We start from the raw sequence: 16,216 nt of genomic DNA, 5'->3' as shown, positions 1-16,216 counted from the left end.
TTTTACTTGAGCAAACAAGGGTCAGCATCAAAAATTACTCCCATGTTATGAGTAGACTGCTTGACATTTTTGGACTATGAACTAAGCTTACTGTAAGCCAGGACTGCAGAATTTTTGATAGAAATCAGATTTATCATCACTGAGTTTTAGGAATTTATGAGGCAGCTTTTGATAAATTTTGATAAATGTGTACCTGCAGAGTTGCAGTGGACAAGATTTATGGATGTGAATGAACTGCCTGAGAGGTATGGAGGCAGCTGAAAAAGTGGACCAAGGATAGAGCCTTGAGGAACACCTCGGCTGAATCTGGTAGGGGAGGAGCAAGTATTATCTGTGGTTTCAAGATGGTGCAGGAGTGTTCAACTGAGTCAAAGGCTGTGGTTAAACTTGAATTTGCTATCTGCTTTGTTTTTTTTCCCACTGTCTGCATTTTTCTCAGGTGATAGTTACTTCTTCTGCTGTAAGTTAGTTAACTTTCATTCTCTTCATTACTTTGATAACTGGCAAGAGTTATGAAACAGAGTTAGTCTTCCTGCATGCTCATCAAAAAATATTTTATGGTCTAAGTGTAACAATACTGTATCATGAAATAGGAACGATATACAGTTTATTGCCATGTCAATGTGCTGTCATAGTTTCACGCCACTAGAGAAATCAGCCAGAACAAATATAAAAATGATATTAACTCTAGTCAGAATTTGCTGGAAAACAGCAATATGACCACTGTTAAAATGTGACCTGTTGGAAAATAGCAGGTACCAAATATTTGTTATAAAATATATTTTTATAGCAAAAAATGGCAGAAGTTAAACTATCAGGTAGTTTTATGCCTTATCTGAAAATTGACAAAAACTTTTTGTCATCCACAATCTTAACAATGTCACAATATGACAGATGGCATTTTATGCTTCTTTTTTTTTTTTTTTTTTTTTTTTGCTGACATTGTTTGAAATGATAGCATCAGCTGTGGTGAGATCTGGGTGAAGTCAAACAACAGTTTTATAAATGAGGATCCCACCCCAGTACTGCACTCCCCTCACTTTACTCTGCTGGCCTTACTTATAAATAAGTAATCAAGGCTGGGTCACACTAATGGCTTCCCAGAGCAGTGAATACAGACGTGTACGTGTGTGTGTGTGTGTGTGTGTGTGTGTGTGTGTGTGTGTGTTCGTGTTTTCATATAAGACATGTGCCCATAAACAGAGAGGGGATGCGATTACTAGGTTAGAATGAGAACATGCATGTTTTTTGTGTATATGTGTGTATTTGTGTGCGTGTGTTTGCAGCCTTGGATGAAAAAAAAGCAGTTCATCATCACATTATAGATGATCTACACCTTGCACTCTTCCCTCTGGACTCACATACACACACACACACACACACACACACACACACACACACACAACCACCATGTTGACACAAACATACATAAAAGCATGTTATTTGTATAAATAAACACTTTTTCTGTAGTGTGTGTGTGTGTGTGTGTGTGTATTGTGTTTGTAATAAAAGTGTGATAGAGTAAATTAAATATGCATGAGCATTTCGCTCCACAAGCTTTTACCAATAATAAAATAATAAACCCATTAAACCCATTCACTGGCGCTAGGCACTGATATGCAGTTCTGACCTGGTAGCCCGACAGTCAGCTAACCCACAGAGGGTTAATGGTTCAGTCCCATCGCTGAGTGCAACAGCCCATGCCTCTGGCCTTTTTTGGTCCATTTTCTTTTTCATTAGCCTTTTTATTTACCCGATGAAGACAAACGTCTGTCAAATTTGCACTTTTTTTTGCTACTTCTGACCCAATTAGTAAAAGGGACATGAGTATGTTATATGATTTAAGTGTTTATCCTGTGGTACAAATTTTTGCACTAGTTACATTACAACAAATCACAACAACTATACGTTTTCATCAAGTCCTGGGGCTCATTGTTAGATTGTGCTACATCAGAGTATGGTGAAACACAAACCATGAGCCCTATGCCACAGGACATATGCCTTTCTCAATTGTACTGCAGCCCTTCTCAATATTAGCAGTTGTACTGTATGTAACTGTATGTGAAAAAGCCATTACCTAATGTAGTCTGATCAGATGCAGACACTATATTAGCCTAGGAGCTTTGTAGTATAAATCTACATAGTGCCTGATGGAGGCCATGTGAGAGTAGAGCCAGCTTCATGTGTAATTCCTATTCATTGGTCTATCCAGGCTGTATCCTTATCTAAACCAAGTATTCCAGTAGTGAGAGTGTGAACCCAGGATGAGGAGAATTTCCTGTTATGTGCAACTTTGGGTAATTCCCAGGACAGATTCTCTTATAAATGTGTCTGTTTGAAACCATTAGGACTCTTTAAGGTGAATCAAAAAACCAAAAATGACCAAATCTGGAGGACATAGTTTTTGGACAGGCTATAACCAGAAGATAATATTATTATTATTATTATTATTGTCCACGCGATTCTATTAAACTGCTCCTAAACTCACAATATAAACCAGCCATGCCATAGTGAGGCAGCCATGCCCCTAAATGGATGGCTTAACAAAGTCCAAACAGATGAGTTATCTAATCCCTGCAAAGTTGTATTGTGTAACACTATAAATTTTCACTTCATTCTTGAAATTGGCCATTTCTAACATGGTGGTCTATGAGGACTGACTCAGCTTCCAGTGTCCATTAGGAGAACTGAGGCTTTAGGTGACTTTGGCTTAATGTTTTAGATCCAGAGTTTGTTTCTTGGTAGGTGCACCGATCATTTATCACACATGGCCAAAGGTAGCTGCTGTGATTCCGTGCCTAAATAAGACTACAGTGCAACCAGTAACACAATACTTTGTTAATACTTCTTATAACCGGAAAGTAGCGAAGCAAAGTGATGTTGGGCAAGAAATTAAATTTTCCCATTTATAAACGTTCTTAGGTTACTGCATCTAACTTTTTATATGCACACTTGCTTGCGTATCTTCATTTCTTTTTCCATTCATCAGGCAGTGACTTTAATCAAGGTCAGTATGTCTGGCTTTACTGCCAGTTATGTTCTATATTTATTAAGAATAAAAGCGAGGGCAGTTTGGCACACAGCTGAATAAAAGTAAGAGCCTGAAAAATGCGTCTCCTCTATAACTTTAGTTTAGAATCAATAAACCAAGAGCCACAGCATAATCAAATTGGGACTTTGCAAAAGATAATACAATTTAATTAAAGTAATTAAATTGATGGTCTACAGACCTCACGCTCAAAACCTGTTGCTCATTAACACTCTCCAACATAAAGAATATGTTTTAGAAAAATTTGACAAATAGAGTAAAAACTGTGAGCATACCTGAAACAACAGCATGAATTAAACAGTGTGTTTTGTAACATATGGCTAATTGATTAGCCAGGCAAGCAATAAGAATGACTTTCAAGGAATAGATGAGTGTTTTTTCCATTTACTAAAATTTTCTTGCTACACTCCAGTGATGAGACAGGCTGATGAGTGATGCCACTTCCATTTGTGACTTCTGACCCTACTGGTGAAGCAGTAGGCGTCCAGAGGTGAGGAGCTATCCCCCACGTTGCCCGACCCCCTACCCTCTCCAACTTGTGTATCTTCGCTGTTGTTTGTATGGAGCCGCTGTCCCGGTGCACCCTAGGAGTCGGTCTCATGACCTCTCAAGAACAAAACCGGCTGTCTATCAAAAGCCCATACAGCTGTCAATCACTTGACAAACCATTCTTGTGTGTTTACACGAAAGAGCCTGTAGCTCTGCAACGAGTAAGTGCCATCACTTAGATAGATGAGACTGGCCTCACACAGATTCATCACTGTGGTTTATAGCTGTCAATTGACCAGCACAAGAAGAGTAATGCAAATGAATGAAGGTTAGAGGCCAGAGTCGGCTTCAGAACAGCAGCCTGGGATGCAAAGAAGGAATCAGTGTCTTGCTCGGTGGTGATCGCTGGAAAATCAAAGCTGGAGCTCTTTTTTTTTCATGACAAAAATAAGAGCATTATGTGCCTATATTCACTGTTGCTGGTATTTATTATCAAATTATACATGCACACAATTTTTCATTGTTGTGTTTACACTTCCCAACATAACTTTTGATAATGGAACAATAAGTAATGTTAATGTTGTGGAAAACATTAACAGTTCTGCTCCGATTGTGGCCGAGGTCTGTTATGTAATGACCCAAGTTGCAAAATGGATTCAGATGGCTTAGATTCTGGCTGGAAGTCTGGAAAAGACAAGAGGTTAAGCTTTTCTGAGTGTTTGGGCTGCACATGTGTGAAAGCTCCTGTAGGAAAACTGGTATTTGCATAGGTAGATGGCATGATTGGAGGAAGGCAAGGAAAAAACTGGATAAGGATACTGCACTACAAGGGATAACTTTCTTGTATCATGTCAATCTGAACAAGTTTACCGCAGAATTCATTTGCGGTGATGTTGTACTGGAGGCAGAGGGCACATAGACACAAACACATTTGTGTGCACATGAAAGCAGGTATCCACTCACCCATCCAAATCACTGAAACAAGGTGTTCCAATCACTTTCATGACCACAGTTGTATAAAATCAAGCTTGTAGGCATGCAAACCACTTCTACAAACATTTGTGAAAGAATGGGTCACTCTCAGGAGCTCGGTGAATTCCAGCATGCCACCGTGATAGGATGCCACCCATGCAGCAATGCCGGTTGTGAATTTTAAAAAAAAAATACGACTAACAGCTGATTGTGGAATATTTCACAAAGTGCAGGCGATTAAGAATGACAGTAACTCAGCCATGAAGTGGTATGCAATGTGAAATCAGTCAATTTCTACAGACCTCCAAACTTAATGTGGCCTTCAGAGAGCTTCATGGTTTCCATGTCTGAGCAGCTGCATCCAAGCTTTACATTATGAAGCGCAATGCAAATCATCAAATGCAGTTTAAAACACGCTGCTAGATTCTAGAGCATAACATCATAGCACTAGTGCACAGGTCCATAAAGACATGCATGAGCAAGTTTGTGCAGGCCAGTCAAGTTCTTCCACACCAGAGTCCTGACCTCAGCCTGACTGAACACTTTTGGGAGCCAGCGTAGACTGTGAGTCAGGCCTTTTCATCCAACATCAGTGTCTGACCTCACAAATGTGCTTCTGGAAGAATGGTCAAATATTCCCATGAACACTCCTAAACCTCGTGGAAAGCCTTCCCAGAATAGCTGAGGCTGTTCTAGCTGCAAAGAATAGACCAACATCATTAAACAATATGGATTAAGAGTGGGATTCCACTCAAGTTCATACTTTTGTGAATACAGATAAAATGAATACTTTTGGTAATATAGTGTATTTTGTGACAAATACTGAAGAAATAATATGCTGCCCATGTAGCCACAGCGTTACTAGTTCTGCTCTGCAGCCTCTGTGAGTCCGGGATTGCGGCACATGAACCTAATTTCCAGAGAAGAACAAGGACTAATGGCACCAGTTGTCTCTGGAGTCTGGAGAGAGAAAGGAGGGGACACTTGATTTAACAGTTTATGTTTACTTTTTAAAGCACAATTTCTTCAGAGGAATTGGCATGACATTCGGAGCCTCAGTCCCGTAACAAGCAGCTCTCTTTAAGACTCTTAACTTTTAGTTCAGTTCCACAGATACAAGCTTATCCAAAAGCTGCTTAGCAAAGTATGCCTTCATCAAATTTCTGGACATGTAGTTCTTCCTGTTCCAAACAGATATACTCTTACAGCAGCACATCACCAGTATGTTCAAACTAATCTGTCTCGTGATGGTATAAACCCAGCTCACGTTCCCCATTACTGAACGTGTGCTAATGAGTTCTGGTTCACAATGCTAGGAAGAGCCAAAGGTTTAAAAAGTACTGACACTATCAACACTTGGCCAGCACAAGCCACTTAATCCTATATCTTATATCAATTTCTGAAAAAGACAAAAAACCAAAATGCTCCAAAGAATAGTGAGTCCTCCCGTTCGCATATCCCTGCCTCATTCCCAAAACTCAATCTCAAGTGAGCTTTTGCCTCTCTGTTTTCTATAATATTTTGTCCACTCCAATTACAGCAGTAATGGGTACACTGAATAGCAGAAACAGTTCTCAGTATTATGCATTATAATTTAACAGCGCTGCATGCTGCAGACTCTAAAAGGCCCATTAAATCGAATCAGTGCCTCTCTAAAATGTTAAAAAGTTATTGCAGGACTGTTGCATCACTAGTTTCAGTGCACCTCATAAACTTACAAATGACTGCGCAGCTTTAAATATCCTGCAACTTATTATTATTGTATCAACAACAGAATACAAGTGGCTTAGCAGGTGAGTTTACATTAAGGGGTTCAGAGGTTATCTTGCAATGATCCTGTGGGGTCCATCAGGTCTGTTTGACTTGTATCTGCCAGCTGTTAGGAATCAGTGCATAGGAGAAACTGTTCTAGATTTTATCTATCAAAACTTGTGGTAATGTTGTAAAACAACCATAAAATAGAAGCTGACTTACTGACTGCAATGTAGCCACACAAAAATACCATGATATGAATTTAAAAACAAACTGGCTGATTCATTTTATCAGCTCCTTGCTTTGGCAAGGAGACCGTTATCAGAGCAGATTGATGGAGTTGTAGTGACTTACAGGAAACAAGTGGGAGAGTCAGATTTAGGGAGCAAGGGAGGGCTTCACACAGCTGCAGAGATGGGGGAGGGTGGGAATGTTATCTGCAGAGGTCTGGAGGTCAAGCGAGAAGTTTTAACTCACTTCCTGTTTCTGCTGCTGGGATGACAAAACTCATCTCCCTGCTCTCTGGAATTCACGTCCATCCCATCCTCCCACACTCATTCTTTCATGCCTAGTCCTGTCTTCAGCATTTTTCTTGGGCACTTCAGAGTGGCTGGGTTCTCATTCAGATGTTTTCATCAAACCATGATGCAGGGAATTGGTAGAACAGAGGCAGGGGATGGCCAGGGCTCCGAAGGCCCCAGTTTTTCAGAAATGTGTTCAGTTCAAGATGGCTTAATGACCGTTTAGCTTTTCCATGTAGTTTTTGTGTTCTCAAAACACAGCCAGCCAGTCAGCATCAACAAGAATGTCTGTCCATTCGTTTTGCAGATGCGTGTTGCTGACCCAGTGGAGTCCAGATGCAGCTGTGTTCAAGGACCAAGACAACCCATTTGCTCCAGAAATGTTCCCACCCCCTTTATGAAGGCACACATGAGACCGGTTTGCTTTGTTTGGTCGAGTAACAGAAATACCAAAAAACGGTGGGGCTTGTTAAGAACAAAACTGCGAAGCAAAAACCACAACCGCAAAACACAAGTGTTTATATGCAGGAGGAGACAGATGTTGAGATGACATTTCATACCTGGAAAACTAACTGTGGATAAATGCAGTCCTGGAAACAACAATTCCATTTATTTTCAGAAAGGACAGGTTTCAACAGTTCCTCCGCAAATGGGAATTTTAAAATGTTTTCCTCATTTTCATCTAAATAAGCTGAAGAAAAATTCTGCCTATGTAAAAAATAAACATATGGAAAATACTAACTAATCGTTTAACAGCAACAACTCAATCTGAGCTTTTAAAGTCACGTCCATTTAAATATTGACAGTGCTAATGATAAAAAGATGGTTTGTCTATACTAGATTATGTAAAAATGCTATGATATAAAACCAATTTCATCGACCTAAGCATACTGTATGAATAAAAAAACATTCATAATATGCTAAAGCTGCAAATTATGTGTCTTTTTTCTAGTACAAATATCGTAAAACATGAGTTTTTTGTATTATTTAATGTAACATTAGAGGTTATTATTGTATATTCTGATTCATTTTCGTGCAAGAAGGTGACCTAATGTAGGTCATGACAAGAACTTGATTGCACTCACATTCTTTGTGAGCACTTCAATACAAAGACACACACACACACACACACACACACACACACACACACACACACACACACACACGCAAACTGTGATTTTCTTGCAACACTTTGCATCCTGTAGAGAATGCAGAGAGGAAGTGATTGAATAATTCAGCATATTTCCTGAACAGTAATGGCCTTCTGCTGATGTGGTGTGGTATTCAGTGATGGGGTTAAGTGCTGTGTGTACTCAGGCAGCCATGCAACCAACCATCCATTCATCTATCCATCCAGCCAAGTTGGGTTAGTCTTAGAATATTTCAACCAAGCATAGAAACTGGGACATTACGAGGGGACTGGGACTTTAAGAAAGTTGTAAATACATATTTATATTTATATTAAAAGTATATATATGGGACTATTTGTATTTGCTTGTTCCATCTAAAACAACGCTACCATTTGTAATTAGACAACTGCCTCTTATTTTGAGAGTCTAGTCACTGCAGACCCGTCAGCCAAGGTTTCTTTCCCTGTTGTGTCTTTACTGCCAGCTGGCCCACTGGCCAGGTAGCTGTTGTGGCAGTTCTTGATATAATTCAGCTGCTTCCCCAGAGAAGATCATGTATAGGACAGTGGGACAAACTCCAGCTCCACCATCCTAGACCGCAGCTGGGAGCACCATATCTCGCTTTGCTCTGGAGATCTGCCACAACCCGGAGGGTCGGTGTGGTTAATGTTTAGGTTGACTTTGTCTGCAAGGTGAGGAACTCACTCACAACTAATAAAATGCATTATTTGTTTCATTGTGCATGCACCTCCTGTCATGGTGCATGAAAATCTGTGTGTGTAGAAGTGTATCATTTGGATACAGCTTAAAGTTTAGATAAGGTTTTAGCTAAGCGACAGAAATGACAACATCAAAGCTTAGAGAGAGAAAAATTTGGAAGTAAAATCTCCAAAAGAACATGCTTGATGTCACTGCTGTATTTTGGGACAAAGCAGGAAATCCATGGCCAGAGCATTATTTTTAGCCGTTTGGTGCGGGAAGCAGGATGAGAAAGGAAGGCAGTTGTTAGATATTAGCAAACCTTATGGGACTCGCTGGGGTTCCCACTTTCCCACAGTCTGAGCTGAAAAACGCTGGACTGGATGGAGGCCCTGACAGCTGGCCCCGCTAGGGACTCTGGGTAACAGACTGCCCACTGCTTTCACAGGAAGGAAAGGTCACAGTGTAGACACACACACAAACACACCAGCATCCACTTGCCTGTCTGAAAACTCCAAATTGGTCTTCTCAGTGTCTGTTTAACAGTTTTTAACAGCAAAGTTTTTAGTTGAACATCTTCATTGACAAATTATGATACTGACACAAAATTGTACACCTTTAATACCCCTTTTACTTGTACTGCTTTTTTATAAAGCACTATGACACTGTGCAGCTTAATTCAACCAAATACCCTCAGTCCAACAACCAAGCCGTCATTGTGGAGGTGCAGTACATGCACAGATTGTGTGCATTGGATTCTGTAATCACGTAGCTGATTAAAACATGTTAGATTGATACACGCTTTAGGTCAAATATCATATGTGGCAAACTGTCTGCAGGTGTTAGGACCTGGATGCTAATGCTGCTAGCCATACCTCATAGGAGGACTGCACCTTTGAGACAGTTTTCTTAGGCCTATACCAGAGTATTTGATGCCTCCTGTTGGTATCAAGGAGAACTTTTCTTTCTGCAAACATTCAGGATGGTAGAAAAGAGCTCAGAGAAACACAGGTATCAAAAAAGCCTTTCAGTTATGGCCGCTAAATCAGATCTGCATGGGAGTAAGATTTAAAAACCTTGATCAATGACTTTTCTGTAAAACAAATGCCAGAAAAAAAGTCAGGATTTTATTCATTTGTTTGTTATTTGAATAATAAAAATTTCCTGGGGAAATCAGGGGTAAGGTTTTCATTTTTGCCTGCACCAAATATTAGTTTGCTATTTTAGAAAAGTCGAAGTTCCTGATGAATTATTTGATTTATCAGCTGCTGTGAGTGAAAGAAGAAAATTCTCAGTCATTTGTGGAGTTTTTGCTCCCTCTTGCTGCCATATTGACACATGACCACCACATTTAAAGCTACAAAAGGTACCTTTTGGATGAAACAAAGCAGCGAGTGTATAAGATAGAATGCATTTTATCTGTACATAAAACTGCTTTGATATGAGACAAAAGTCAGTAAAATCACAGTGCAGAAGAAAACAATACAACCACAGATAAAAGCTGCTGCATGAAATCAAACCACCACAATAAGTAAAATCACAAAGTTCACTACACCATTTTTTTGTTTTCCTTTTTTTTTCAAACAGAATAGGATAGGTTAGCTATTTAGCAACAATCCTAAATACAGTTTAGGATCAAATTATTGGTTATCTATTATAACAATTTTATCATTTTACTTTAAAATATCTGTTTGTACCCATTCAACCCCGCCCATCTACACACCTTCATGCAACTGAGCAATTACATGACCCTTAATACTTTTTGGTCAATTTGGGGATTCAGTGTGTGACCGCAGCCTTATTGCAGTATTTGAGTGTGCACGCTATACTAATTGGCCAAAAGTTTGTGGACAATTTGCGGCTTTTTATTTTGTGTGTGTTGGATGTGCTAATTTTTTGTCACATTGCAAAGGCAATTGTTACCCTGGAAGAGAAAATGTAAGTGGACTGAATGACTTGTTTTTGTTTACCAGCTGTTCTGCTTCATGTGACGTGCATGAAACAACATGAAAATAACACACTGGGTAATGTATCTAAGATTCAAGGTCTCTATAAATGTTCCTTCAAACCTTTCCTTGACCTAGTCATGCCTTCCAAAATGATTAGAAACAGACGTAGGAGTTTTTTTTTCTTTCTAGTATTTGACTGCTGGCTGCGGTGCCATCTGACACCCTAGGGTGTACTACAATGTCAGCCCATGAGCCAAGCGTCAACCAACTTCATGGTTGCAACATCAGTGGCAATCCCACTTAATCCCCCACTGCAAATTCCTGTGGGCTAAAAGCAGAATAGTGGAAGCAGTTAAAGATTGTCCGTCATGGTTTTGGAGATGGGGGGAAAAAAATCACATTATAAGGTATAAAGTTCAGATTTTGGTTTATGTTTGATCAAATTTCAGTTCCCATTTCAAGTCTTAAACCATATACCTCGCCACAAGCTGTAAAGCAGTACAATATTTTAAGCTCAGTTCAGCATTTGTCAGCCACAGCAGAACCAATAGGTTAAAAGGAAATGATTTCCTTTTTTTGACCTGGTTAGTTATCAGTAAAGGGATCAGTACTGCCGGCCCAGGTCTTCTGTAAAACCAAGTGAGCAACAAAGTGCAGAGAGCACAAAAGTTTATATAACCTCTTCCATTCACCACAGAGCGACCGTCTTTAATAATAAATAGATGCTCTACTTTCCACAATGAGTTTAGGCAATTGAAGAGGGAGGGAAAAAGAGACACAGAGCGTTAGAAAGAGTAGAACCAGAAGGAAAAGCACATCCTCTGCTGAGGGAGACATAAAGAGGAAGAAACTAGAATCGTTCTTTTTATTTTTAAAGGAAAATTTGTTTGCAAAGGAAGGAAATACGTAAAAGGAAGGGGGTAGAGTGTCAAGGTTAAAGAAGGGTGGATAAAAAGAGGTGAGATCAGCTGAGAATTCCACAGAATGGAAATATTTGAGGAGCTACAGAGAATGTAAAAAGGAAGAAAACAGTAAGAAAGTAATGGTAGAAGAAATAAAGTGTAGAAGTGGTGTGGACAAAAAACAAAACAGTAAGAACAAAGGAAATAAAAGAGGAAACTGTGCTTAATCATTCTGGAGCTTTTGAGTTGATGCAGTACTATTTGTGACCACACGGTGTCAGTATTGGAGCACAATAATGATTATTTGCTGGAGGAGTCAGAAGGCCTAGCAGTGCGCTACCCCTGCTGCAGCCAGGAGTTAAAGGCCTTAAAAAAACGTGAAGCAGGGGGCTGTGAGACAACCTGCTACAAGCCCGAAAAGCTAGCTTCAGGGAGCTCTGGCTTCCTGGCAGCAGTTTTGGTTAAATCTATACCTGTGCAGTGCTTTCCCAGCCTTACAGAGAGACCGATTTTTTTTCTACCAATGCCATTTACCTTTTAACTCACTGTCTTCTAAATGGCTCAGCTTATAATATATTTTTTGAGGACTCCAGCCAGTATTATTTCACGCTAGGAGATATGGTGTACGATGTCTGACACAGCCTGGAATATTTTTATCAGGTTTTGTGATTCATTTTGCTTCTAACCTCCACTTTTTTCATCCTCTACTTCTTTTTCCGAATGCTACTCTTTTCTTATGGAAAAAAACCCCATTGCATTGAGGCATGAATTCCTATATGTGTCCAGCCAGGGTTTTTTCCAATATATATTCACCCATTGGCTATATCAGTGTTTTAGCTGAGTTTTATTTGACATTTTTACGTTATCTACGTTTTAGTTTTTGAAAACAGTGACTTGCCAGTTGATTTGGCAATCACAGTGTAGGCGCACACTAAAGCTTACTGCTTATTTGACTCTAATCACAGCATACATTTACAAAATAAACATGTTTTATTAAATAAGAGTTAAAGAGAGGAAGTGATCCCAGAAATGCATCAAGTTTGGCTTGAATTACAGATCAAAGGAGCCGATGGGTCATTTTCCCATCGATCTCTATACAATCAGATGTCTTTCTGCAAACAAAAGAGTCTCCCCCTGCTGGTTTAAGACACTTATGCCTTGGTGTCACATTTCAGAGCTGGTAGCTATGTCCATCTTTCATATACAGATTGTGACTGTACAACAGCTTTAGCATCAGACTAACTGAATTTCAGGATCAGGAAAAGATCATTCAGCCCTCAAGGTTGGTTAAGTAGCTACTTTAAAAGATCAGAACCCACAATGCTTGAACTTTATAATCATAATTAAGCAAATTAACCTTAATTAAGTCAAGCCTTATTAATTTAGCACATTTTATAAACTGAAGGACTCAAAGTGGTCACCGGCCAAAACCTGGAAAAATACACAAAGCAAAGCTTACGAAACTCTAAACCAATCAACAAAGATTATACAGTAAGAGGACTTCATTTAGTTCATTTTGATGTTCCTTGTGATCCCTATTAATTTATTTATCTGCTTACTTGAATGACCAAAAAGATTCAATTTCAAGGAAAATGAAGTTGTTGTGTCACTACATGTGCTCTTACACAGCGCTGTCAGGTAGATTCCTGCTGCCAGCACCTGTAGAAGCAGAACATTTAAAAAAGGGGGGTTACCTAAAACTGTATTTATGACCTCTGAACTCTAAGTAATGGCTTTCATTGTGATGCTCTCTCTCTCTCTCTGTCAATACACAGCAACACATGTGTGGATTGCAGCAGCAGAGTCCCAGGCTGATCAATAAGTGGCACTGAGGGAGGTTAGTTGTCACTCATCCAGTGTCTGACAACTGCAGAGGAGAAGGCCTGAGCCTGTGATACCCTCACTGGCTGACTGTCTGTCAGGCTGATTGCTCTGAAGTGTGGTGTGACAGCGCACCATTGTATCTGTCGCCTTGATCTTTTAACATTTTGTCTGTTTGCTGGAGCAGGTGGTTGCTCTCTGTTTATAAGTCCGACTAGATTTTATGTAAAGATAACTCACTGCTCATGTACCTTTGCCATGAGGGCTTTGGATTTAAAAATCTGTGACTTCCTGTAGATCACATTTTTGACAGAGTTTTGGTCCTTTAAAGCCTGAACCTTAAAATAATTGAATGAGAATTCACTTTCTTTTTAAAAAATAAAGTGTTTTTTTAAATCTTCTGACAAAAAATAAATTTGCATAATTTGCAAATATTAGTTTTAATCTGTAACATTTCTTGAATCCAATTTCCTAAATCCAGCATTTTTTCTTTACATTTTATACCTTAAAAATTAATTTTGGTTTTTTGGGGGGAATCATACTCATGATGAAGGGATTCATGTATTAAATATGATACACTAGGTGTTATTTGCTGCCCCTTATTATTATCTTTATATTGTTTTTTTTTTGTTTCTTTGTTTGTTTTCTTGTGAATTGATTTTCTTCATTATTGGTTTCATTGTGTTTTTCTCTTGGTACATAGTAATATTTATTTACTAGGCATTTGTTAATTATATTGATATTATTCTTTTAAATTTTGCATTTTGTCTTTTTTCTTGCTCTCTACTTTCATTTTATCTTTTTGGCTCATTTTTTAACTTTAGTGTTCTGCTTTTGCTTGTCTGATGAGGCACTTTGTAAACTCTGGTCTCAGGTGCTTTATAAATTATAATTATTATTAATACAGCATTATGTACCATACACAAGTACACAAATGCAAACAGCTCATTCACAGTCACCCGCTCACAGCCCCAGACTTCAGCTATTATACAGAAAGGTACAAATAATTCATGAATTACATCAGCATGAAGACAAGTTAAAGCAGATTGTCTTCAGATTATTTGTAGTACATAAAGTATAAATTGATAGTAGACAAACATTACATTTTGAGAAGAGTAAGCTGAACAGACTTACTGCTGCTAACGACACCCTTTAGTAACATTTCCTGCTGGCACACATTTACTGTATGTAGGATAGAAGCATAAATTTGTGTGTGAGAGTCAATCTGTGATGACTTTGGTTCAAGACTTCAGCGAACCACAGTGAGAGCTTTTATCCACAAATGGAGAAAACTCGGAACAGTGGTGAACTCCAAGAACGCGTCAAACACTCATCCAAGAGGTCTCACAAAAACCCAGAACAACATCTAAAGAACTGTAGGCCTCACTTCAGTTAAGGTCAGAGTTCATCATTTAACTATAAGAAAGAGATGGGCAAAAATGGCATCCATGGGAGAGTTACAAGGTGAAAACCACTGCTGACCAAAAACAACACAAAGGCTCATTTCAAACTTGCAAAAAACATTCTCGATGATCCCCAAGACTTTTGGGAAAACATTCTGTGGACGGACATGATAAAATCTGGACTTTTTAGAAGATATGAGGCCCATTAGAAGCATTTCATGAAAGGGAACATCATACCAACAGTCAAACATGGTGGTGGAAGTGTGATGGTCAGGGGCTGCTTTGCTGCTTCAGGACCTCTACGACTTGTTGTTGACTGACTCATGAATTCTGCTCTCTACCAGAAAATCCTGAAGACAAAATGAAGGTTTTGGAGTGGCCTCTTCAAGGTCTCGACTCAAATCTGATCAAGATGCATTAAAACAAATTGATTTAAACAATTCTCCAAAGAAGAGAAGTCCAAACCTTTCACAGTGATGTGAAATACTCATTGCCAGTTATCACAAATGCTTGATTGCAGTTTTTGCTGCCAAAGGTGACACAACCAGTTACTGGGTTTAGGGGGAACTTATTTTTTTCCTCATAGGACCAGAGAGGTTTGGACATCTTTTGTCCTTTAATAAATAAAATCATGGATGCAGTAAAAAAAACGTGCAATAAAATCCTTCCTTTGTTGTCTGTCAAACCCAGATCAGTAAGAGCAATGCAGGTAGAGGTGAAGAGGAAGTCAACGGGGAGGTTGTCACACAAACTGACAACTAAGAAGGTAAACTGGCAGGTGAACATACACAGTGTTGTCAGCTAACTGGAGACGCAATGAGATGGACAAAAAAAGCATTTGGGAGGCCAAGCTGGAAAGTCAAAGTGACAGGCAGAGAGAGGAGGAAGTCGAGCGTTGATGCAGGAAGACAGACGAGCGCGCACAGAAGAAGCATCAGTCAAACAGAAAGCAGCAGCAAGATACACATGTGTTGATGCGAGAAGCAAAGCAAGCCGTCCTTTCCACCCGTAGAGGCGGGCCTGCCTCTGAAGTTGTGGCGTTGAGGTGAGGTGTCTCGCTACAGGGAGCTTCTGATCCGCCGTGGAGGTGGAGTGTTAATGCTAACTTCAATGCAGCCAGCTCGGAGCTCCCTGGCGCAGCTCTGCCAGGAGGCTTCAAAGGCTGCTCCGGCAGCCAGATTTCAGTGATATGTCTGCCTGATAGCTTGATATTCAAAAATATATTTGATTTTTCTCAGAAACGATCAAGTGATCAGATATTGCCACAGGTATCAAAACATTTTAGATAGAACAAGTCAGAAAATACCTCACTTACTGTTTGTACACACTAACACAGTTTGTACACAGATACACAGTAACAGATTTTGATGCTTTTTTCATGTTAGATGCAACTACAGAGAAGAAATACTACACAATCACAACAGTTTGACCTGAGATGAATTTACATTCAAGGGGATAACAGATGATAACCAGTCCACACTCCCATCAATACTTTATTGTGATTAATGCTAAAATTAAAAAACCTATGG

The sequence above is a fragment of the Oreochromis niloticus genome, linkage group LG10, assembly GCF_001858045.2.
Source record: "Oreochromis niloticus isolate F11D_XX linkage group LG10, O_niloticus_UMD_NMBU, whole genome shotgun sequence".
Taxonomy (NCBI): Eukaryota; Metazoa; Chordata; class Actinopteri; order Cichliformes; family Cichlidae; genus Oreochromis; species Oreochromis niloticus.
The sequence above is the reverse complement of the archived record's forward strand: the minus strand, read 5'-3'. Positions refer to the sequence as shown.